The following is a 25,898-nucleotide window of genomic DNA, read 5'->3' on the forward strand; positions in this document are numbered from 1 at the left end:
CTGAGCTTTTCATTTTTGCTATATTCTTTTTAAAGATTTTACTACTTATCAGAGAGAGTAAGAGAGAGAGAACACAAACAGAGAGAGTGGGAGAGAGAGAAACAGGCTTTCAACTGAGTAGGGAGTCTGATGCAGGGCTCGATCCCAGAATCCCGGGATCATGACCTGAGCCGAAGGCAGACACTTACCCGACTGAGCCACCCAGGTGCCCCCTTGCTATCATATTTTTAATTTACAAGAACTCAGTTTGGTGCTGTGAGTGCTAATTTTTTTTTTTTTAGAGACTCTATTCTGTTTTTATTCTAGTTCTTTTTATTTCTCAAGGGAAATTGATCATCGATTTTTAGAAGTTTTCCTCTCTCTACATACTCTGTTTCTTTGAAGTTTCTTTTTTCCTGTTCTGATTTATGTCAGATCCCCCTCTTAAATTCTGATGACTTTCAGCTATCTGTTCTTACTGAAGAGTGTCAGATTTAGCAAAACGAAACAAAACAGGATACATAGTTAAATTTGAATTTTAGATAAACAATGTTTTGGATCAGTGTATCCCACGCAATATTTAGGACATACTTATGGCATGTAAGTATTCTATATTTTAGTAAAGAATTATTTATTGTTTACCTGGAATTCCATTTAACAAGGTGTCCTCGATTTTATCTAGCACCCCTAAAAGTGAGATCTTAAATGTGACCCGTACGCTCTGTGTAGGTGGGTAGGTCTTCACTAGGATAAGTTCACTAAAGGGTTGCTCTAGTTTCATGGAGTACCTGATGGTCTCTGTAGGTCTTTACTCTCCCCAAGGAAGAATATTCCAAACTCCACATTCTGGCTGCCAGTAGTGCAGAAACCACATAAGGAAGAACACTGACCAGCTCAATATTCCTCATATTACGTTTCATATAGATACTCAATTTCAGTACGATTTCCCTTGCTGAGGGTGGCCGCTGTTTAAATAGAAAACCACAGGCCCAAAATGGCATCACTTAGGATGAGCCTCCAAGTCATTAAACCAAGACTTAATACCTAACCTGACTGCAGTTCTACCAGACCCCCACCCCCAGGAACGTAACCTTTAACCAGTCATGGAATTTCCTGATTAACACTAGGAAATTTACTGGTAGACCTCATCTGTTCCCCTTAGGAGGGCAACCTTCTCTAAAACAATGGATTCTTTGCTAATAATTTCCTTTTTTCCACTCTCTCCCTACCTTTAACAATCTTTCCCTTTCTGTAGCCCTTCTCAATGCTAGATAGGGCACTGCCTGATTCACGAATCAATTAATAAAGCCAAGGGGATCTTTAAAATGTGTTTGGCTGAGTTTTTGTTATTTAACACAAAATTTTTGTTAGTCCCTCCATTCAGGGGTGGAGCCCAATTCTCCTTCCCTTGAGTCTGGGCTAGCCTTAGTGATTTGCATGATCTATAGGATGTAATGGAAATAACATTCAGGGGCTTCTGAGCCTAGGTGGTAAGAAGCCTACTATTTCCTGGATCTGTTGGACCATCCTTTCTGGGAGCCTGAGCCTCCGTGTAGGAAATACAACGACACCGGAACTGCCATGTGGAGAGAGCATGCTTAGTCAGATGCTCTGGTGGCCAGTGCCAGCCAAGGCCAGCCTCCCAACTCCCCTTGCCATGATACCAAACATGTGAGTGAAGACTCCAGACTGACCTCCCTGTCAGTTGAATACCACTAGGTGACCTTTGTTGATGTCATGTGGAACAGAGAATTGCCCAACCCACGAGATCATGAGATACCATAAAATGGTGGTTGTTTAAAGTCCCCAAGTTTTGAGGTACTTTGGGAAGGAGACTTAAATAACCAGAACAACTTGACTACACCCAGTATGCCCCATTCAGGAGACCCTCTGCTTTATGCCCTCCAGAGATATAGTTTCAATCTTTTGCCAAAGTGGGAGAGGGATGGTGGCCGCGGTGTGGTCTTGGGGATTCTAGAGACTTAGACAAAATCCGCTGGTTCTATTCTTAAGTCTATAACCACTTTCAGAAGCACCCTGATGTAGCAAGACCTACATAGTCTGAGAAGTTTTGCCATACTATATCACTTCTTGACCTACTTGACCTGGCTTGATCTACTCTGGGCTCAGGAGTCCCCTTTTCTCAGGTCTGCTAGGTCCATAATCTAGGTCTATCTGCTTTCCACCTTCCAAAATCTCGTTCTTTTTCTTCTCTTATTACCTTGTTCTTGTGAGATTTTTAAAAAAATCTGCTCTTGTTTTATTTGAATTTCAAGAGAGAGGGGAGGCAAAAGCATGTGTTCATTCTGCTATCTTTAAAGGCTCCTTTGAGAAGTGAGTTGGGGAAAATTGGAAGGAAAGACGAACCGTGAGAGATGGGACTCTGAAAAATAATCTGAGGGTTTTGGAGGGGAGGGAGGTGGGAGGTTGGGTGAGCCTGGTGGTGGGTATTATGGAGGACATGTATTGCATGGAGCACTGGGTGTGGTGCATAAACAATGAATTCTGCAACACTGAAAAGAAATTAAAAAAATAAATACAATTTTTTTAAAAAAGGCTCCTTTGAGTCTTTAATTTCAACAATGGTATTAATTTTTTTAATACTCTGTCTTAGATCAGTCTCCCTAGAAGCAGAGACCGAGATGGAGATTCTTGTGTAAGTGCTTAACTTTATGGGCTCATTCTTGGGAAACCCTGTACTTGACATGAGCAGGAGAGTGCAAAGAAGCAGCAGAGCACAGATGTAGTTTCTACAGAAATTTAGCTCTAGTCCAAGCCCACAGGAGCTCTAGACTAAGAAGGGTATCACAAATTTACTTCTGACCTTTTGTACCCAGAAAGTTAGCTTTGGACTGTGGCTCTTCAACCCCATGTGAGGGCATTTATAGGAGAAAAGGGCAGTTGTGAGCTAGGTGTACCTGCCTGGCAAAGGTGATCTTGGCAGAGAGCATCACCTCCATTCTCAAACCTTTTATTTATTTTTAGAGTAGCCTAATTGTTACTTTTTATTTATTATTTTTTTAAGATTTTATTTATTTATTTGACAGAGAGAGAGAGATCACAAGTAGGCAGAGAGGGGTAGGGGAAGAAGCAGGCTTCCTGCTCAGCAGAGAGCCCCATGTGGGGCTGGATCCCAGGATCCTGAGATCATGACCTGAGCCAAAGGCAGAGGCCCAACCAACTGAGCCACCCAGGTGCCCCAATTGTTACTTTTTAAGGAATGCAGTAGTCTCTCTAATTACTCTGAGGAAAGGAATGATCCTGTTTCATTCTTTTTCATACTGATTTTGTTTCCTCTAGATTATTCATAAACGGAAGCTGGAAACTTTAAGTTATCAAAGCAGAGAAAAGGGGCAGAACGAGGTCTAGAATCTAAACCACTCTGATTTTAAAATCCATGTTCTTAGAAGACCATGTCAAAACTCCTCCTTTTGCTAAATCCTCCCGAATTAACGTTACCTCTCTGGCTTTAAGGGTGCAGTAGCCACTTGGATTTTGCTCTATTGGATAGCAAACACACTCCCCCAAGCTACCCACCCTCTGTTAAATAATATCCGAATTTGTGGGTAGGCTCAAAGGATTCATTCTGCAAGCACCAAACACCTACTATGTGCTGAAACCGATACTAAGCACGAGTGCCAGGACGACCCAGGCTTAGTAGGTGCCTTCAAGAGGCCAGCGTCACTCGGGGAGGCAGAAAGGAGCACATACAACTGGTCTGCAGGGCCTGAGCGCCTCTCCCGGGCCCAACCTAGGGGCTACCCACCAGTTCCAAACTCTGGTCATTTACTGGGGAGAAGAGAAAGAGCTGCTCTGCACTCCTATTCCCGAAGGTCTCCTTCCAAAGGAAAGGGAACTCCATTTCCTCAAGGGAGATGGGGAGCTGCTGGGGCCTTTGGGTGGGTATTTGTTTTAATGTGCAAGAGAGAAACAAATGTGCCTTGGTGATTTCACTCCCCACTGTTCTGGCCCAGACGGGGCGAGAGAAAATGCAGTTTCCTCGGGAGGAAGCTGCGGTTCGCGGCTGGACTCTGGCCCCCGCGGCCGCAGGGCGGATACTCGCACCTCCAAGAGTGTTGGGGCGCCTGGGAGCCGCAGACCCGGAAAGTCCAAGTGCTCGGATTCCACCGAGGGAAGTGCGGGGCTGGACGGGGCGGGGCAGGCGGTGCTATCCCGGAGGGCGACGAGACCGCAGAGCCTGGACGGCGGGTCCGGTCCCCGGCGGGGCGCAGGCACGTGCCGGGGGCTCAGCCCCAGGCTCGGGGGCAAGGCTGGTCCCCAGCTGGGCGCCAGGCGCTGCGGTCCCGGGCCCAAGCTCCAGGTGCGCTTCGTCCCCACCCCACCCCACCCGGAGGATTTTCCGGTCCCGTGTGCAGAGGGACAACCAGGAACTCGGACTCAGTCTCCACCCCGAAGTGGGGCGGGTCCGCCCGGGATAAGACCCGCTGCCCGGCCCCTCTAGGGTGTGATCTGACCGGTCGCAGGGGACGAGCGCAGCCGCATTTCGGCTCGAGCGGTAAGGGGGGACCCGGGCCGGGGGTCCTGGGCTCGGGGAAGGGGTCGCAGCACCCTCGGGGGGACAGCCCTGTGCCGCGCCCAGGAGGGGGTGCCCGCCGCCGGTCTGCGGGCGGGGCTTGGGCGGCCAAAGGGTGGAGCGGGCGCCGGCAGCCCTGGCGGGTATCCCCCGGCACCGTCCAGAAGGAGCAGTTTATACAGCTCGGAATGGAGACCGGTCGGAGACCACAGCGGTTATTTATTGAGTTCCATGTGCCAAGAACTGTGCTGGCTTCAGGTATTAACAAGAAAGGACTGAGTTAGTACTCCTTGCATATGACTCAGTCTAATACCCAAGTTTTCTTTTTACTTCTTTCTTTTCTCCTTTTAAGACACTTACTCAGTTTTCCTAGTTTCTTACCCTTTCCCTCCTCATGTATCTAATGCCCTCAGTAGACTGTCTGGCTGGCGCATGGAAATCTGTTACTCTTTTTTTTTTTTTTTTTTTTTAGGATTTTATTTATTTGATACAGAGAGATCACAAGTAGGCAGAGAGGCAGTCGGGGGGGGGGGGCAGGCCCCCTGCCGAGCAGAGAGCGATGCAGGGCTTGATCCCAGGACCCCGAGATCATGACCTGAGCCTTAGGCAGACGCTTAACTCTCTGAGCCACCCAGGAGCCCCGGGAATATGTTATTCTTATGAGATCTATGACTTAAGTCTTCCAGGGGCCGTCTCACTGTTTTGTCTTGGCTTTGACTAGTGGGAGACTATGGGGCCAAAGAGGCTTTTGCTTTTCAACAATCTGGCCCGCTGTAAGTGCTCTCTGGGGTGATGCGCGTTTGTGAGCAGCACTGAGTAACCCACACCTTCCATGACACTCCTGCTTTCTCCAGCTGACAGTGGAAAGAATGGATAGGGTCATCCCCTCGAAATTACCCATCCCACCTCCTCCTTACATTGCAGGTAACACTTCTGATTGCCAAACTTTAGCCCTTTACTTCCCAGGGAATTCTCAGAAGACACAGGTGGAAGAGGAAGCAGGAATGAGATGGGTAATCACAGCCACCCAAAACGGGCTTCCTTCCAGAGCCCAGCCCTATCTGGTCAAGGCCAGATCCCTTAGATTCAGCTCAGGCCAGATTTCTCTTGTTTTGGGGGAAACACACACACACACACACACAGGCACATGACTGTTAGATCAAGGGCATATGCGAATTTCCCTCCTAAATATTTTAATATTTGGCTAGGGATCATTTTTCTCTGGAAGCAAGTTAGAGAGTAACATGCACAGTCAAGTCAAATCACACCAGTTCTCAGCATCTGAAGAATGAGCTCCCTGGTTACCCTCAGACTTACGGCCTTTGGCCCATTTCTTTATGTTTATCCACTTACTTGTTTTCCCCATCCTGATCTTCTGCTTGTCAGGGAAGCCCAGTCTTCTTTAATAATGAGTGCCAGGCACTGCCAGGGAATAACTGAAGCTTCAGAATAAACCAAGGGCCTGGGGTTCGGGGGTGGGTCACTCTTACCTCAATCTTTGAGATTAAGAACAACCAGATATATTTTGGAGTAGAATTCAGAATTTATACGTTTTATTATAAAACAAGAAACTTAAATTTATTTGGGGGCTGTGATTTGGCCCAAACCTAGCCTCGCTCTCACTAGAATTAGGGCTACTGTGGAGGCAGTGGGTGCCACCATGTCCTACCTGGAGGAACTTTGAATAACAGTCATCCTTGGTTCCTCATTTAATTGTTATTTCAACTTGCGGTAGGGTTCCTAACCTTGTTTCACAGAGAGGTGGGTGAGGGGACACAAGTTAATGGCCCTCAATTCTTGAGGGACTTGGCATGTGGACCAGAGAATAAACTCACTCCTTGTGGTGTTGGGCAGAGCTGGGTTGGATGGTGCATTCTGCTGGACGTAAGAGTGTGGCCTTTGAAACCCCTTGGCTGGGTGGACTTGGAGATGGAGAGCTTTCTCAGCAAGAGGTGTTTAGGTGGGGGCCTTGTAGCCCCTTTTGGATGGGGCTGTTAAGGGTGGAAGGTTAAACTAAGATGACCTCTGAAGTCATAGCTTTGTCACTTCGGGGTACATCAGAATTCCTCAGGAAGCTCAACAACATGCATATTCTTAATGCCACTCACCCCTGATTCTCATCCAGTGTGACAGAATTGGGCCCAGGAAAATGCATATTTAATAGGCTCCCTGGATGATTGCGATTCAGATGTTTCTTGGACCTTGCTTTGAGAAACTAAGCTTTAGAAAGACTTATATGAATATATGCATGCTTGATAAATTGAGTAAAGTATTAACGAAAACATGGGGCTTAAAGGAACTTAGGCCTGTCGTTATGCTGTAAATAATGTGGTAAAAGCTGACATTGTTCCCATTCTCAAGGACAGCTTTTTATGTCCTATCACATGAAATTCCCCCCATAGTTTTACAATGTTTGACACCCCTAGACCAAATAGAGGGTTTAAACCAAAGAGGCCTTGTTTATTTTTAAAACTTAATTGAACCTGAGATGGATTACTATATTAAGAATAATGTACCTAGGAATTTAGGATTTGTAAGGCCTGTTGCTTGTTTTATTGGGAGTAGCTTGTTAGTGTTCAGTTGTGTCTGCACTGGACTAAGAGCTTTTGTTACAGGAACCTAAACCATCACCTTTGAAGAATTGTTTTTAAAGGTTCAAGATGTTTGAGGTCAGTAAATTGCCATATTGTTTCTTGGTCCAGATTGCTAGACAAAGAACCCGAGGGAATGTTCTTAGCAGAATGAACCGCAATCAGCTGGAGAGATAAATTGCAGCTATAGGCCAGACTATAATTTGCTCTAGAAAACACCTTCATCAAACCTCCCCCCGCATCATTAATCCTTTAAGGCCTACAGTATGAATGGCCCGACTTCTAACAGAGCTACAGGTCCCAAGAGTGGCCTTTTGTCAGGTCCAGTAGAAAGACCTTCCTGCCCTGTGGATTCATTTCTCTGGGTTAAGGCCCTCGTCCCCCCTGTCGTGCCCCCCTATCAGAGGTAACATTAGATTATTACCAGAAACTAACATAGAAGGGCTGGTTTGTGAGTGGGAACAAGTTCTCCTGATTTATGTGTACTTGAGTCATCTCCCCTGTAGGAAGTCCTTACTAGATACAGCCCCGCTAGTATAATCAGTCCCTGGCATCCTCCCTCTCACGACTCTCCAGGGAGCATTTAGGAAGGTCTTTTCTGGGTCCTACCTTGCTTCAGCTTCTGCTGTTGATGCTTTTGGATGCTATACAAGAATCCGTTTGACTCAGTACTTCTCATCCTTGTTAGTTACATACCCCTTTGAGAATCTCAGTAAAGCTATGGATTGTCTCTTGAGAAAAAGAAACACATATTTGACATTGTTCGTATAATTTCAAGGGGATGGACACCTGTCCAAACCCAGTCATGGTACCTAGCAGGTACGTAGATGGATTTGCTCTGAAATTTGGTGGCTTGTCAAAATTTTAGAATGGATTTGCCTTTGTTCTGGCAATCTGAATTCTGAATTTATCATAAAGATATACTTGGATATGTGTGTAGAGGCCTGTGTACAAGGATATATATACATTGCAGCATTGTTTATAGCAACAGATTGGAAATGAACTAAATATCTGTCACCAAGGGGTGGTTAAATTATGGAACATCCATTCAGTGCAGTATTGTGCAGCTGTTAAAAAATGATGCAGCTTGACAGGAACAGATTTGGATGATACCAAAGAATCTTTTTAAAAAACACTTAAAAAAAATTAAAATATAGGGGCTCCTCGGTGGCTCAGTGGATTAAGCCTCTGTCGTAGGCTCAGGTCATGATCTCAGGGTCCTGGGACCGAGCCCTGCATCGGGCTCTCTGCCCAGCAGGACGACTGTTTCCCCCTCTCTCTCTGCCTGCTTCTCTGCCTACTTGGGGTTTCTCTCTGTCAAATAAATAAAATATTTTTTTAAGAAAAGTAAAATACAGGATTGCATAGTATGCTACTACTTTTTTTGTAAGAATGATGGAGACTATCGTCTATATGCTTGTTAATGCATTAAATATTTCTGATAGTGTGCATAGAAAATTATCACAGTGGTTGCCAAAACAAGGTGGGGGGGCAAAGTTCATCCAGATTTATCACTTTATACCATTTTGTATTATTTGAATTTTTAAAATCATATTCACATATTATCAATTTTTAAAACATGGAGTTACAGATCTCACCTACCCATTTGAAGAGGGAGAATGAAGTAGAAATGGAAAATAAATGCATATTATCAAATTTTCCAACCTCAAAATTAATACATGATCATATATATTTTTTTAATTTTTCTAAAGATTTTATTTATTTGACAGAAATCACAAGTAGGCAGATAGGCAGAGAGGGGGAGGCAGGCTCCCTGCCGAGCAGAGAGCCCGATAAGGGGCTCGATCCCAGGACCCCAGGATCATGACCCGAGCTGAAGGCAGAGTCTTTAACCCACTGAGCCACCCAGGCGCCCCTATATTTTCTTATTTGTATGCAAAGAATGATGCTTTGGTCTCCAGTGAGCTATAATAGCAATCGCTCGTTTCTTACACATTTCAATTGGGCTGATTTTTCATTTGGCTACGCTCCAGCTAGTTCCAAAAAGAATGTAAGGTGCTATGAACTGCCTGGTAGAGAAAGCCCTGAATTTACTTGGTCTGATCAGTTCCTTATGTTTTTTTAGCTGCAGAAACAGAGACAGGAGTAGATGGGATAAGTCCCAGCCTGTAGACTAGATAGACTTGCTGGGATAGGGCCCTTGGTCAAAGTTCCAGCAGTGCTATCAGAACTTGGGTACTGAGGGACCTGGCCTTGGCTTCAGAGCTAGACTATGTCTTAGTCTGTGAGGCCCCTGCTTCTTCCTGTGGGAGGGTCCATGTCACAGATACGGATAGCTGATGTTTGCTCGTGTGTCCTAGGAGCCTGGCCCTGTGCCAAACAACTGGCATGTTATTTACTAAATTTTCATCTATAATACGTGGGTGCTCCCATTATCATCCCCATTGAGTAAGTGAGGAAACTGAGGCACAAACGGGTTCAGTAATTTGCTGGAGGTCACATGCTACATGCAAATGGTAGAGTCAGGATTTGAATTTGGCAGTCTGGTTCAACTTCCTGCGCTCTACCACCCTGTTGTCCTACATAGTGCAGTAAGAACAGGGGATCGGGGGGCCCCTGGGTGGCTCAGTTAAGCATCTGCCTTGGTTCAGGTCATGATCCCAGGGTCCTGGGATTGAGCCCTGTGTCGGGCTCCCTGCTCAGCGGGAAGCCTGCTTCTCCATCTTCCACTCCCCCTGCTTGTGTTCCCTCTCACTGTGTCTCTTGTCAAATAAAGAAATAAATAAAATCTTAAAAAAGAATGGGGAATCAGCCTGAAAAGGCAGGGCTGGGAGTTTAAGTTGGCTGTGGGGCTGGACTCTTTCAGAGGGGGAGAGGTAGAAACCTGTGTCCGTACCACTTGTCTGAGATGAACTTGATGCCGACCTGGGTCATTCTAAATATCCAGGGGGGGGTCCCATGCGGTAAGTGAGTGAGGAGTGTAGCAGATATGAACCAAGACAATGTGCTGCTCTTGATTCCGGGGGCCCAGCCAGGTGGTAGCAAGACTTGGGGCAGCATTTAAAGACAGGGGAGACAGCCCAGCCCTTTGGGGAAGGGGCTTCAGGGGCGAGGCAGGATGTCAACAGCTCCTGTCCAACGAATACAGGGCCACCCATCTATCATATAATGTGACAGGCCCTAGAGATTCGAAGGTAAAACACAGACCCTCTCCTTAGGGAGGTAAACAAGCAGATCAATAATTCAAAACTCATAGGACTGTATGATAAATGATTTGGTACACTCTGCACAGACCACAGAACAATAGAGGAGGTGCGCCTAACTCCATCATGGGCGGGCAGAGAAGGCTTCTTGGGGGTGGGAGAGGAGAGATTTATGTACAGTCACAGGGATGACAAAGGAAGGCTGTTATTCACTGGAAGTATGGCCTGTTGATGAGAGCAGGGCTAGTTCCAGATGGGAGAGTGGGAGGACTCTCAGAAATGAAGGTCATTCTGTAGGCCTGTGGGGGACAAGGACCAACCAGTCTTGGGGGACAGGTCCTGAGGGTCCACAGTCGGAACAACTGTCCCCTATGGAGATCCTCATTTTCCTTTGTATCTGTTCTGCTGCTTAGTACATTTCTCTAATGCATGTTTTGTTTTAATAAAATGGAAGTGCTGGGTACCAGGAAGGAAATCCAGGCAGAGACTGAGCCTTGGAGAAACAAGACTCCCTATTTCCCTGTCCTACACATGGCCAACCGTTCAAGGTTCGGCATGGACACAGTCTTCTTCCCCATTTGACTTAATCTGAGTGAGGGGCCTCTCCAGTATGGATACTCCTCTTTCCCTGTCAGTCTCCCATCACAGGAATGTTCACGCCTTACTGTGTCTGATATCCAGCCTGGGCCACCCCCTCAGCTCTGAGCTGAGCTCCTCTGAGGGCAGGAACTACACAGCCCCCGTCCCCTGGCCTAGCACAGAGGGTGTGTGTCACTGTGTGTGCTGAATGAATGTATGATTTCCCATGGCCTAGAAAATTGAGTCCAGTGTCCAAGCTCAACCTGTCACAAAATGACCCATTTGTGAAAATCACCTTTCCAGAATTTTGTCTCCTACCACTCTCTTCCGGGTTTAAGTCTCCAGCCCCACTCCAAATGAAGTGTTTTCCAAATCATAGCTGAAGCTTCATTTTTACTGTTCTCTCTCTGCCGGCAAAACCTTTCACTCTTGAAATCTGTCATTGGAAGCCTAAGTCAAATGAGAACATTTGACTAGGGGTGGGGCAGGGTGGGGACGGGCTCAGTCTCCTGTCTCCCACCTTGCAACTCTTGACAATAGTTAGCACCTGCTGCTTTGCCTTTGGATCGGCTGTTTGTCTTACTAGCTTACAAAGCTCTTTGGTAGCAAGATACTGTTTCCTCCATCTTTGTTTCTGTCACAGTGCCTGGTACCTGATGAGGCAAAATCAATATTTAAGGAAGGACTATGAGTAGGTCTGTACACCTGGTGAGCCGCAGTTTTGGAACTGGGGTCTCATCCAGGGACCACCTGTGTGAGAACCAGGGCCCGGAACAGGATGTGAGGGGGATCAGCTGGGGTGCTTACTGAAAATGGGTTCAATAAGGTCTTTGGGCCCTATCTGAGATTTACTGATTCATGTTCTTGAGTACAGCATCCCTAAAATCTGTATGTCTAAACACTACTCAGGTGCTTTTGCTGCACACTAAAATTTGAGAACTTTTTCTAGGTATCGTGTTAGGTGTCTTACAGTCTATATTACAATTAGGATCCTTTTGAAGCATAGCTCCAGACACTGTGTCCTGATATCATCCAAGGCTAGAAGAAAGAAGGAAGGCTAATCTCTGTCTTTTTAATCTGGAAGAAGTCTTTCTCTGAAGCCTCTTAGTAGGCTTGTTCTTATTTCTCCTTGGCCTGAAGTGGGTCCGCTGGCCACTTGAAAACCATTTGTTGCTATTGGAATGGGGTTGCCTTGGACCAATCATTATTTCTTCCTGGGATGAGTACTACATTCCTGGTTTTCCAAACCATGAAAACTCAGTGAAAGTTCTCTTAATGAGGAAAGAAGGTATGATGGGGGTTGACATATAAGTGATCTTCTCAGAAATCCTGCACAGTAGTCACTACTATGTCACTTATATGTCAGCATAGAGTACCTGTGTTAGGTGGAGTTAAATCTGGAGGGCAGAGCAGAGACTGGAATTTGGCTTATGTTCTGGATTCCCAGCCTCCTCTGTCCAGCATGGAATGATCTCCATTACAGCCTCTGCTAGCATGTGGGAAGAGAATTGAATTCAGAATGTCACAGAAATCATAAAATAACAGGTCAGGTTTGCCTGGAGAAATGCATGTTGCAGTGAATGGTTTCAAGAACTCCATGTAAATAATCTTTGACAAACACATTTCCTGACTCATATTTATACAAATACTTTAAAAAGTGTTAATTATGACTCTTCCCATTAATATAGTTTTTTCTGTTTTTTACCCCCATTCCCTTATACTCACTTGATGTATGATCAGGAATGGGAATCTGCACTTAGGAATGACCATGGAGCATTTTGAGGACCTTTTTGAGCATCAGTATTTAGAATCTAGAATCATTACTGTAGAGCAGTAGTTCTCAAATTTGAGAATGCATCAGAATCACCTGCCTAGTTGGCTTGGTGGGTTAAGCCTCTGACCTGCTCAGGTCATGGTCTCAGGGTCCTGGGATTGACCCCCACATTGGGCTCTCTGCCTGCCTCTCTGCCTACTTGTGATCTCTGTCAAATAAATAAATAAAATCTTGAAAAAAAAAAATCACCTGGTGGGCTTCTTACAAACCAAATCGCCAGACCCTACCCTCAGAGTTTTGTAGGTGTGGTGTTGGGCCCAAGAAAGTGCACTTTTAACAAGTTCCCAGTTTCTGATGATATTGGTCTGGAAACCACACTTTCATAAACACTGAACTGTGTGAACTTCTTTTAGGTTGAAATACTGGTCTATTATTTATTGAAAAGATAAACATAATTGTGGAGTTGGCATATTCTACTCTTTCCAGGTTCTTTTGAGCTCCTTATTATAGCTGCCCTGGGGCCTCCCAGAGGAGGAGACTGGATTCCTTGTGTTTTCTGTGTTTTGGTGAATCTATGGAAGGCTTATTCCTTGGAACTGAGAGGGTGGAGTGACACCCACACACCCTCCCTCTGGGCCAGGCATGGTTGTAAAATAACTGAGACACACAAGTTGAAATCAGATACAGTTCCACATATGACATACCTACTAGCCAAATTCAGAGACATGAAGTAGAATGATGGTTAGCAGGGACTGAAGTAAGGGAGAAATGGGGAGATATTATTGAATGGGTACAGAGTTTCTGTTTGGGATGATGGGAGAGTTCTGGAAATGGGTAGTGGGGATGGTTGCACGACATGGTGAATGTAATTAATACCACTGAATTGGGGCTCCTGGGTAGCTTAGTGAGTTCAATGTCCAACTCTTCGTTTTGGCTCTGGTCATGGTCTCGGGGTCTCGGGGTCATGGGATCAAGCCCCACATTGGGCTCCCTGCTTAACAGGGCGTCTGCTTTTCTCCCTCTGTCTCCACCCCTCCCATTCATGCTCTCTCTCTTCAGTAAATAAATAAATCTTTAAAAAAAAAAAAAAAACCACTGAATTATACACTTAAAACTGGTTAAAATGGTAAACTTTGTTATGTTTATTTTATCACAATTTGAAAAAAGTCTTGCTTTCTTTACTATTCTGTCTCCCAGTAGTGTGCTGGAGCGTCCTTCTATCAGCGTATTAAAAGTGATTGTTAGGGGACCTAGGTGGCTCAGTGGATTAAGCATCTGCCTTCGGCTCAGGTCATGATCCCAGGGTCCTAGGATTGAGCCCCACATCGGGCTCTCTGCTCAGCGGGGAGCCTGCTTCCTCCCCTCTCTCTCTGCCTGCTTCTCTGCCTGCTTGTGATCTCTCTTTCTCTGTCAAATAAATAAATATTTTTTTTTTAAAGAAAGTTTTTATTACGGACATTTCCCAACTTATTTCAGAGACTAAGACCATGGTTTGCTGCACTAAATTTTGTTGCAGATAACAGGTGCTTGTGTTACACGTGTGTAGATTTGCTTTTGGATGAGATAACAGGGTGTTAGTTGACAGTTGTGGATTCATGAGTGAGTGGCTATCCTGGCTGCAACCAGGAACCCAGAGTAGAGCAAATGGGCAGCCTGGGAAGAGTAAGGAACCACCAGCATCAGTAATTCATAGGGTCCTTTATACCTGGTATGACTGGTAGAGCCTTCTTTCAGTGCTAGACCTTGCTGGCAGTTCTCAGTACTGCCAGCAGACTGGTACTGCTCACAGAAGGCTGTTTTCTGCTCAGCTTTTGGGTTCTGTCACCCTTTTGGAATTAAGTTCTTAAAACATTGTATTTGTTTCTGAATAAATTATATTTGATAAACTGTTAAAAAAAAATACACCCAAGTGAGAGAATAGTAAAATGGACCTCTGTGTTTATTCATCACCCAGCTCAACAGTTACCAATATTTCACCAAAAAAGAGACTTTCCAACTATTAATTAATAAGAGGGAGGAATACAAAGGAATACAAAGGAAAAGATGGCCAGATATGATTGAAAGTTTTTCTCCCAAAATTTGAGTTAAAAGGATAGTATTAAATTGGTAAAATGCTTAATAATACATTTTAGACATAAAATATTAAATTTTATAACATGGGAATAATTTCTGTAAGTTTTAGTAAAGCACCAAGATGCTAAAAATAGGTGACTTATCTAAAATAGAAACAGTAATACACAAAGAACGGGAGTTGAAAAAAGGGAGTCCGTGTTCCTACTACTGATTTAAAAAAGCAAGTTAAATCAATAATAAGATTTAGTATTATACTCAAATACTATGTTATAAAGAAATAAAGCAAGCAAGTTTATGGCTAGCTGGGGTTTGCATGTCCTTATAAATTTGGAAGACAACTGGAAATATTCATAAGTATCAGATATCACAAGAAATGCGTCAAAAAGAAGAATAAAATATCTTGCAAAGCTAAATATAAATATTGTAGCTATGGTTTTAAAACCTGAACAATCAATAGGAGGGACATTGAATAAATTACAAGATATCAATATAATGGAAGAGTATAATTTTAGTACAGTGACCCATATGGTGATTGTGTGAAGTATGAAAAATTAAGAGGAAAGAGTAGAACACGATATCATATACATACTGTGATTACAATTAAAATATTGGCACAAATAGAAATAATAGTAGATGGCAAGTTTACACTGTTTTAAAATGTCCTTCTCAGTGCTGCAAGTTGATGAAATAATTTACAAAATAAAAGGAAAGGGAAATAGGGGATTGCTTAAGGCCTCACAGTCTCTACAGTTCTCTGAAAGTTAGTCTTTTCCATTCATTGTCAGTGGAAAGGTCCATAATTTTCAGCATTGCAATGGAAAATTTTACTTCTATCTGTATTCTTTTTTTTTTTTTTTAAAGATTTTATTTATTTATCAGAGAGAGAGGGGGAGAGAGCAAGCACTGGTAGGCAGAGGCAGAGGGAGAAGCAGGCTCCCCGCCGAGCAAGGAGCCCGATGTGGGACTCGATCCCAGGACGCTTGGATCATGACCTGAGCCGAAGGCAGCTGCCCAGCCAACTGAGCCACCCAGGTGTCCCTTCCATCTGTATTCTGGTGGGTTTATGAAACAAGTTTATCAGCTCACCCAGGCAATTTAATAACAACTGGAGGGCAGGAGAGGTTAATAGTAACAGGTAAAAGTACCACTAACTGCCTTATATTGTTACCCACTATAAATTCCTGAGGTTGCTAAAACAGAAATAAAAGTTAATCAATAAACCAAATAATAAATTTTACTATATAAGTTATATTAAATTCTCATTTAATTTAAATTTACCAGATTTAAACTTTCTGTTGCTATATTCTGTTGCTAAAACAGAAATAAAATTATAATAAATAAACCAGATAAATTTTCTGTCATGTACATTTATTATCTTTACTATTCAAAAATAAGAAAGGTTATTTTTAAAAAGCTAGCCAGTGTTTTCTGTTTTATCCTTCCTGTGATATTTCCTAAGGTGGTAATACTAAATTTTTTATGATCTCTGCAGATAGTCTCCATTTCTTTTAAAAGGATTCCTGGCTGGAGGATTCTATTTTTTATGAAAACAAAAAACCCCACAAAAACACTTTAGTTGAAACCAAACAATAGTGAAAAGAAAGATATTTAGATATGAGTTGGTGAGCCCTCTTAAATACATATGTATGTTTTACAAATCTAAAATGTCTTGCCTCTTGATTAAATAAAGGGAGGGAAAGGATTGATCATAGAAAATTTACCTGGGCCTGATATGCTGAGTACAAAATAGTTAAGCCAAACTCTTTAGTTTCACAGGATTTCTTGATGTTATTACACTAGTCATTTCCCCCTTCCTATTAATTAATTACTTAAAGATTTTATTTATCTATTTAGGAAAGAGGGAGCACCAGTGCGGGGAGGGACAGAGGGAGAAGGACAAGCAGACTCCCCACTGGGTAGGTGGCTTGACCCAAGGCTCCATCCCAGGATGCTGAGATCATGACCTGAGCCTAAGGCAGACCCTTAACTGAGTGAGCCACCCAGGGGCCCCTCCCGCCAATTTAGATAAGTGTTATTTTGCCAAATAGTGAGGGTGCCCCTTAGTTCCCTGAGCTTTCTTTTGAGTAATTACACCGATTATTTCCAGGAATAGGCCATCCCTTTAAATATTCTGAGGCCTAATTCCTTTTCTCTTCTTCTCTATAGCATTTCGTCCTAGGCCACATTTTGTGTTTTTCTTTCTATTTTTTTAACACATGGGGAAATGAAAGCACTAAGAAGATGAGCAAGGTTTTTTTTGTGTGTGTGGTATTTAAAAGTAATCATCTGGTCATTCACGTGAAGTGTTTAGAACAGTATGTGACACATAGTACAATAAGCATTCAGCAATAGCTGTAATCATTTTTATTAAACAAGGCCAAGTGTGTCTAGAGCAGTGGTATGCAGTAGAAGGGCAGAGCAAGGCACAAACATAGGTCTGAATTATCTAGTAGTCACATTTTATTTTTATTTTTTATTTTTTTAAAGATTTTATTTATTTATTTGACAGAGATCACAAATAGGTAGAGAGGCAGACAGAGAGAGAGAGGGGAAGGAAGTAGACTCCCTGCCGAGCAGAGAGCCCGATGCGGGACTTGATCCCAGGACCCTGATATCATGACCTGAGCCAAAGGCAGTGGCTCAACCCACTGAGCCACCCAGGCACCCCTGGTAGTCACATTTTAAAAAGTTAAAAGAGACAGGTGAAATGAGATTTAATAATATGGATTATTTTACATTTTACCCAGTAGATCTAAAGTATTATCATTTCAGTGTCTAGTCAATAGAAAAAAATATTGGGATGTTTTACAGTCTTCTTTTCATACTATACTAAGTCCTAACAGTCTCGTGTGAATATTATATACTGACAGAACATCTGAATCTGAATGCTAAATTTCCATCAGAAATATTTGGTCTGTATTTAGATTTCATATAATTTAATTTTCATGTAGATTCATATACCCAAATCATTTTAAACATATTTAGAACTTTTCCAGTATCTGAATGGAATGCCAAAAAATAATTTTCCTTTTAATATTTGCATCCACATTGGAAAAAATGGCTCATCTCTTTTAAAATCCATGATTTGACTTTGAAACTAAAAGCGTAACACTTTTTTTTTATTAACATATAATGTATTATTAGCCCCAGGGGTACAGGTCTGTGCATCACCAGGTTTACACACTTCACAGCACTCCCCATAGCACATACCCTCCCCAATGTCCATAATCCAACCACCCTCTCCCTACCCTACTCCCCCCGGCAGCCCTCAGTTTGTTCTGTGGGATTAAGAGTCTCTTATGGTTTGTCTCCCTCCCGATCCCATCTTGTTTCACTTATTCTTTTCCTACTCCCCAAACCCCCCACGTTGCATCTCCACTTCCTCATATCAGGGAGATAATATGATAGTCATCTTTCTCCAATTGACTTATTTCACTAAGCGTAATACCCTGTAGTTCCATCCACATTGTTGCAAATGGCAAGATTTCATTTCTTTTGATGGCTGCATAGTATTCCATTGTATGTGTGAGAGTGTGTGTGTGTGTGTGTGTGTGTGTGTGTGTGTGTATCACATCTTCTTTATCCATTCATCTATTGATGGACATCTAGGTTCTTTACATATTTTGGCTATTGTGGACACTGCTGCTATAAACATTCAGGTGCACGTGTCCCTTCGGATTACTACATTTGTATCTTTAGGGTAAATACCCAGTAGTGCAATTGCTGGGTTGTAGGGTAGCTCTATTTTCAACTTTTTGAGGAACCTCCATGCTGTTTTCCAGAGTGGTTGCACCAGCTTGCATTCCCACCAACAGTGTAGGAGGGTTCCCCTTTCTCTCCATCCTCACCAGCATCTGTCATTTCCAGACTTGTTAATTTTAGCCATTCTGACTGGTGTGAGGTGGTATCTCATTATGGTTTTTATTTGTATTTCCCTGATGCCAAGTGATGTGGAGCACTTTTCCTGTGACTGTTGGCCATCTGGATGTCTTCTTTGCAGAAATGTCTGTTCATGTCCTCTGCCCATTTCTTGATTGGATTATTTGTTCTTTGGGCATTGAGTTTGGTAAGTTCTTTATAGATTTTGGATACTAGCCCTTTATCTGATATGTCGTTTGCAAATATCTTCTCCCATTTTGTCAGTTGTCTTTTGGTTTTGTTAACTTTCCTTTGCTGTGCAAAAGGTTTTGATCTTGATGAAGTCCCAGTAGTTCATTTTTGCCCTTGCTTCCCTTGGCCTTTGGCAATGTTCCTAGGAAGAAGTTGCTGCAGTTGAGGTTGAAGAGATTGCTGCCTGTGTTCTCCTCAAGGATTTTGATGGATTCCTGTCTCACATTGAGGTCCTTCATTTATTTTGAGTCTATTTTCATGTGTGGTATAAGGAAATGGTCCGGTTTCATTTTTCTGCATGTGGCTGTCCAATTTTCCCAGCACCATTTGTTGAAGAGACTGTCTTTATTCCATTGGACATTATTTCCTGAAAAGTGTAACACTTTTAAAACTGCTTTTGTTGGGGAGCCTAGGTGGCCCAGTGGGTTAAGTGTCTGCGTTCAGCTCATGTCATGATCCCAGGGTTCTGGGATAAACCCCCCAACCTCCCTCTGCAGGGAGCCCACTTCTCCCTCTCCTGCCTGCTGCACTCCCAGCTTATGCTCTCTTTCTCTGTCTCTCTTTCTACCAGTTCAGTCTCCTTTTTTCTTTACTGCGCAGCTCATCATGCCCCTGCCTCTCAATTCCACCTCCCTCACATGCCTTGGTTTTAAATTTTAAAATGTGTCTATACTTTTTTTTTTTAAAAGATTTTATTTATTTATTTATTTATTTACTTGAGAGAAAGACAGTGAGAGAGAGCATGAACGAGGAGAAGGTCAGAGAGAGAAGCAGACTCCCCATGGAGCTGGGAGCCCGATACGGGACTCGATCCCGGGACTCCAGGATCATGACCTGAGCCGAAGGCAGTCGTCCAACCAACTGAGCCACCCAGGCGTCCCTTTTTTTTTTTTTTTTTTTTGTCGTCATTAGTTCATGTCTTTTATTAACCCACATACAGTTACTTGTCTTCAGGTTTCTTGAAGCAATAGGTCAGACATTTGCCACAATTATGTCTGTCAAAGTAGCTAGCCATAAACACTTCAGTGCCATATTCATCCAAAGGGCGCTCCTGAGGAGCACAACGATTTTGCCATTCTTCTCCACCTTACAAGACGGCCAGCTTAACCTTCTTCCTCTTATGCTTATTCTTCTTGGGAGTGCTTTAAGGCTTCTTCCATTTCTTAGTACCACCAGGAAGTCTCAACACAGTTCCTTCAGAATGTTGTAGTCAGGGGTGCCTTGGTGGCTCAGTCGTTAAACCTTCAGCTCAGGTCATAATCCCAGGGTCCTGGGCTCGAGCCCCACATGGGGTTCCCTGCTGAGTGGGGAGCCTGCTTCTCCCTTGCCCTCTAACCCCTACTTGTCCTTCAGCTCTTGCTGTCTCTCTGTCAAATAAATAAATAAAATCTTAAAAAAAAAAAAGAGGATGTTGTAGCAGACAGAGTACGTTCCAGTTACTTGCCCGCGAAGATCAGTCTCTGGTAATCAGGAGGAATCCCTTCCTTATCCTGGATCTTGGCCTTTACATTTTCTATTGTAGTTAAGGTTTCAGCCTTGAGAATGATGGTCTTCTCCATAAGGGCTTTCACAAAACTCTGTACCTTGGCAGCTGTTCCACCTGAGGTTGAGGAAAAGGAAGAGAAGGGGCAGACCTGGGGACACAGGAGAGGGTGTCGGGTAGGCTGCTGGCCGGAGAGGTGCCAAAGAGCACACACTCCCATACTTATTAAGAATAATTTAAACCTTTTTATAAGATTTTATTTATTTATTTCACAGAGAGAGAGAGAGCACAAGCAAGGAGAGCAGCAGGCAGAGAGGGAGGGAGATGCAGACTCCCCATGGAGCAGGGAGCCTGCTACAGGGTTCAGTCCAGGACCCTGGGATCATGACCTGAGCCAAAGGCAGATACCCAACTGACTGAGCCACCCAGGCGCCCCTAGAAGAATTTAAATGTAATTATAAATTATAATTTACATAAATAGCACTGTAACTGGTGCTGTCTATAAAACATTGAAATAAGCACATGAAAAAAATTACATCAGTGCAAAGAAAAATATTCAGAGTGAGCATATCTGTTGACACCAACTAGATGGGTGGTGAGATTAGGTGTAACACTAGAAAAGATGCAGCATGCCTGATGTGTGTACTCCGTGCGGGGGGTTAAAGTGAAAGACAGCCTGACTAAAATATAAAAGTTGTGTGCTGGGGCACCTGGGTGGCTCAGTGGGTTAAGGCCTCTGCCTTCAGCTCAGGTCATGATCCCAGGGTCCTGGGATCGAGTCCCACATTGGGCTCTCTGCTCAGCAGGGAGCCTGCTTCCTCCTCTCTCTCTGCCTGCCTCTCTGTCTACCTGTGATCTCTGTCAAATAAATAAATAAAAATCTTTAAAAAAAAAAAAAAAGTTGTGTGCTAGGAGGGCGCCTGGGTGGCTCAGTGGGTTAAAGCCTCTGCCTTCGGCTCAGATCATGATCCCAGAGTCCTGGGATCAAGCTCCGCATTGGGCTCTCTGCTTGGCAGGGAGCCTGCTTCCTCCTCTCTCTCTGTCTGCCTCTCTGCCTACTTGTGATCTCTGTCTGTCAAATAAATAAATCTTTAAAAAAAAAAAAGTTGTGTGCTATGGAAAGACATTTATACTGCATCAATTTTAAAATTTAAATTTAATTAAAATCAAACAAAATTTAAAATTTAGTTTCTCAGCGGCACTGGCTAAATTTCAGTTGCTCAGTAACCACACGTGGCCTCATGGCTACGGCATTGTATTGGGCAGGTACAGAAGCTGTGACTTTCAAAAGACAGGAGGCCCCCACTCGGGGCACCTTTTTGTGTTGGCATCAGGTGCCAAAGTTGTTGGTACGGTGCCTGGTCCAGTTCCCAGTTTCTGGCTCATTTTCTCTTTGTTCCTCTCTGCTTCTCTGAGGTGGCATCTTTTCCTGCTCCCAATGCTGGTTCTCTGAGCTATATAGATGTAATATGTATTTATTATAATTCTAAATTATAAACATGTTATAATTTTATAGAATTATATTAATTATAGTAATATATAGTATTAATATGTAATGTTAATATTATACTAATTTTAAGTAATATTAATATTTGTTAATAAATTAATATATCAACATTGATTAATATAATAACTTAATAATAATATATAGTTATAGTTTATATATAATATATAAAATGTAAAGACCTAAAATATGCTTCCCAGCATGCATTTCTGCCAAGGCTCTTTTCACTAGTCACCTTTTCCTGCATCCTTTCTGCCACCATAGTGTCCTTCCCAACACCTCTCTGCTGGTTTGGGAGTGAGTAGGGCCAGTAGTGGATCCACTTCACAGCTCCTCAACTCATATGGGTGGACTGGGATGAGGTTTTCTGGGTGGATCCCCTTAACAGACAGAGCTGATAGGGAGGTATCACCCATCTCCCCACTGTCCTGCCCCCGTGCGCACACACACTTTCACTCTCCATCTGTCTTAAAGTAGTTTCAGTTCCTCTCAGTTGCTGATAAAATCTCATGTCAGTACTAGTCGTTGGTTTTGTCATGAGCTTCTTCTTGTGCCTCCCCATGCCTCCATCAGGTTTTTCATGAAAAATTGAGAGAAAAAAAGAAAGAAAAATGAGGTGGTATCCATATCTAAGAAAAGTAAATAAAGAAGGACAAGTAAATTAAAAAAAAAAAAAAATTGAGAGAGGCTGCATCAGAAACAGCAAGTTCCCTATGTGAACCAGAAATCCACTGTGGTAGAATTTTAACGGTTCTGTTTTTGTGTTCCGACAGAGTCAACTTGAGTGCTGGCAAGATTTGGAACTAGAATCCGGCCTTGCCTTGTTGAGGGAGTGGCTGCTCCAGGGGCGGGGGGAGATGCCCACACAGCTAGAACTTGCATATTTGCCTGGCCTGGGAGGTGGCAGGAGAAAATGTGACATTTCAGAGAGCAGTGTTTATTTTCTCCTCACTTCCAGATCTCCAAGGTTGAACCCGTGTAAATCTAGGAAGGAAAACTCAGCTGCTTTTCCTGTTCATCTGGGAAGAGAGTTTGTTTTCTTCCTTCCTGGGCAAACAGAAGTGGTGGTGTCGAGGGGCGTGTGAGTGGCTCAGTCAGTTAAGCAGCCGGCTCTGAATTTCCAGTCAGGTCCTGATCTCAGGGGCCTGGGATGGGGCTGTGTCAGGCTCCACGCTCAGCTGGAGTCTGCTGGACATTATCTCGGTCTCTGCCCCTCCCCCACCCCATCCCCCCACGCGCATGTTTGCACACAGGCTCACTCTCTCTTTTTCTGTCTCTCAAATAAATAAATAAACCTTACAAAATAAAAGAAGCAGAAGTGGTGATGTTGATAAGGAAAGGCGTGGGCTGCGTAATACCTGTTTTTCTACCTACAAGTAACTAAATAAAACTAGCCGGAGGACAGGGGGCCCAGCCGCATGTTTGGTTTCTCACCGACTCACTGGAGATCCCTTCCTTCCGGGGCTTCAGTTTCTCACTCAGATCCAGGCTGTCTGTTCCCTGCCTGTATCACAAGGATTTTGTAAAGAAAGATGGAGTACATTTTACTTTCTCTGGGAAGGTGTAGAAGAGAAAAACTATATACTAGAGTCAGGGTTCTTTTTTCTAGTGAGGTGCTTCTCTTGCCTTATCCCTAAGATTTGGGCTTGCAGACGCAAGAGAAGATGTCAAGACCTTGGAATCTGGGTCTTGGGACATGGCAGCCTGTAGTTTGTGATTCATAAGGAGAGGCTGAGGGGATCTAAGTGTAAAGGAGCATGTGAAAACATGGTGCTGGAACAAACTAGAATTGGAGATCAGTGCAGTAGCTTGTTACCAGTTACTTGGAGTTTCTGCATTAGATTCTCATGTGTCTGGAATAGTTTACTTACTTCTGAAGAAGGAACGTGGAATAAAGTGACCTTTCACATTTCCTTGAGGGGCTCTGATTGTAAAATAACTCCAAAAATGGGTCAGTAAACATGATGTAACCTGTGGCAAAGCCTAACCATGAGAGACAGATTTTATCTTTAAATCATTGTTAGACTGAGGAGAAGTGATTTTACCCATGATGCTGTGCAAAAGCTATGTGGAATTTTGGATTCACTGAGTTGGGTTTTCCCTTAAAAGAAGATATCGATCGAGACTCTTAATCTCACAAAACAAACTGAGGGTTACCGAGGGAAGGGGGATAGGGAGAGGGTGGTTGAGTTATGGACATTGGGTAGGGTATGTGCTATGGTGAGTGCTGTGAAGTGTGTAAACCTGGCAATTCACAGACCTGTACCCCTGGGGCTAATAATACATTATATGTTAATAAAAAATATAAAAAGTTTGGGGTGCCTGGGTGGCTCAGTGGGTTAAAGCCTCTGCCTTTGATTCAGGTCATGATCCTAGGGTCCTGGGATCAAGCCCCGCATTGGGCTCTCTGCTCAGCAGGGAGCCTTCTTCCTCTCTCTCTGCCTGCCTCTCTGCTTACTTGTGATCTCTGTCTGTCAAAAAATAAATAAAATCCTTTAAAAAATTCTTTAAAAAATTTTAAAAAATCAAAATTAAAATAAGTAAATAAATTACTTAAGGCAAAAAAGAGTAGATATTGCTCAATGAGGATAATAATGTGCTTCCCTTAAGAGGCCACTATCAACCTACAAAGCTGAGACCTTGACCTCTTAAGCTATATAGATGTGTATTATTTTATTGAGGTATAATTTACATTCAATAAAATGCACAGATCTACATGGTTAGTTTGGTGAGGCTTTTTTTTTTTTTAAGGAGTTAATGTTTAAAAAATATTATATAACATTGTGCTGAAATACATCTAGGATAAAATTTACCGTCTTAACCATTTTTTAGTGTATTGTTGAGCTGCCTCAAGCACATTGACAGTATTGTGCAACCATCACCACCGTCTAATCCCAGAACTCTCTCCATTCTGTAAAACTGAAGCTCTGTGCCTGCTAAACTAGAATTTCTTACTCCTCCCTTTTCTCATGCCCTGGCACTGCCATTCCACTTCCTGTGTCCTGAATTTGACTTCTCGGAGTGGAATTGTGCAGTATTTGTGACTTTTTTCACTTAGCACAGTGTCCTTAAGGTTCATCCACGTTGTAGCACATGTCAACATTCCCTACTCTCTAAGGCTGAATGATATTCCATTTTATGTGTGTATGTACCAGATCCTGTTTATCTATCCATCTGTCTATCGACACATGGGTTGTACATGGTTCCACCTTTCGGCTCTTGTGACTAATACTGTTGTGAGTGTGGGTGTACAAGTATCTCCCCAAGTCCTGGCTTTCAGTTCTTTTGAAAGAATATATATGTATCCTAGAATATATATATATATACCCAGAAGTGGAATTGCTGGATCATATAGTAATTATTCAATTTTTAATTTTTTGAGGAACTGCTGTACTGATTTTCATAGTGGCTGTACAGTTTTACATTACTACCAGCAGTACTCAAGCATTCCACTTTCTCCACATCTTCCCTGACACCTTTTATTTTCTGTGTGTGTATAGGAGCCATCCTAATGGGTGTGAGGCGAGTTGCGTAAGTTTTGATGAATGCATGTAAGTCGGTACTACTATCCCAATCAAGAATCAAGATGCGGAACATTTCTTTCACCACCCAAAGTTCCTTCTCTCAAGCTCCTCTATAGTTAGTATCCTCTCTGCCTCATCACCACCTCCAAACCCTGGAAAGTGGGGGCTTGGGTTGGAAATCCTGTGAGCACCCGGGAAGGTACTGTCTTAGCATTCAGGCAGCTGTGAGGACAATGATCTTTTTAAGATTAACTAATTCAAATTCAACTACCTATGGGGCACCTGGGTAGCTCAGTTCGTAACCGTCTGCCTTTGGCTCAGGTCATGATCCCAGGGTCCTGGGATCTAGCCCCACATCAGGCTCCCTGCTCAGCAGGAAGCCTGCTTCTCCCTCTCCCACTCCCCAGCTTGTGTTCCTCTTCTTGCCTTCTCTTTCTCTGTCAAATAAATAAACAAATCTTAAAAAAATTTTAAATCTTAAAAAATTTCAGAGGTAGAGTTCAGTGACTCCTCATTCGTATGTAACACCCAGGGCTCATTATATCACGTGCCCTCCTTAATGGCCATCAGCCAGTTACCCCAT

At 43.3% G+C, this 25,898-nt stretch overlaps 1 protein-coding gene across 4 annotated transcripts in view; it reads left to right on the forward strand.

The window, feature by feature from the left end:
• Positions 1 to 4,161: 4,161 nt before the first annotated feature.
• ANXA4 (annexin A4) overlaps positions 4,162 to 25,898 on the forward strand; it is a 76,044-nt gene continuing 54,307 nt past the window's right edge. The window contains exon 1 of one of the 4 annotated variants that reach the window (XM_032352350.1): positions 4,162 to 4,495. The gene's annotated coding sequence lies outside the window, so the exon portion shown is untranslated. Of the gene's footprint in view, positions 4,496 to 4,631; positions 4,772 to 25,898 lie in introns of those variants that run through there. The other 3 variants (XM_032352348.1, XM_032352351.1, XM_032352349.1) reach the window with 3 other exon arrangements.

Source organism: Mustela erminea, chromosome 7 (genome assembly GCF_009829155.1).
Source record: "Mustela erminea isolate mMusErm1 chromosome 7, mMusErm1.Pri, whole genome shotgun sequence".
NCBI classification, from domain to species: domain Eukaryota; kingdom Metazoa; phylum Chordata; class Mammalia; order Carnivora; family Mustelidae; genus Mustela; species Mustela erminea.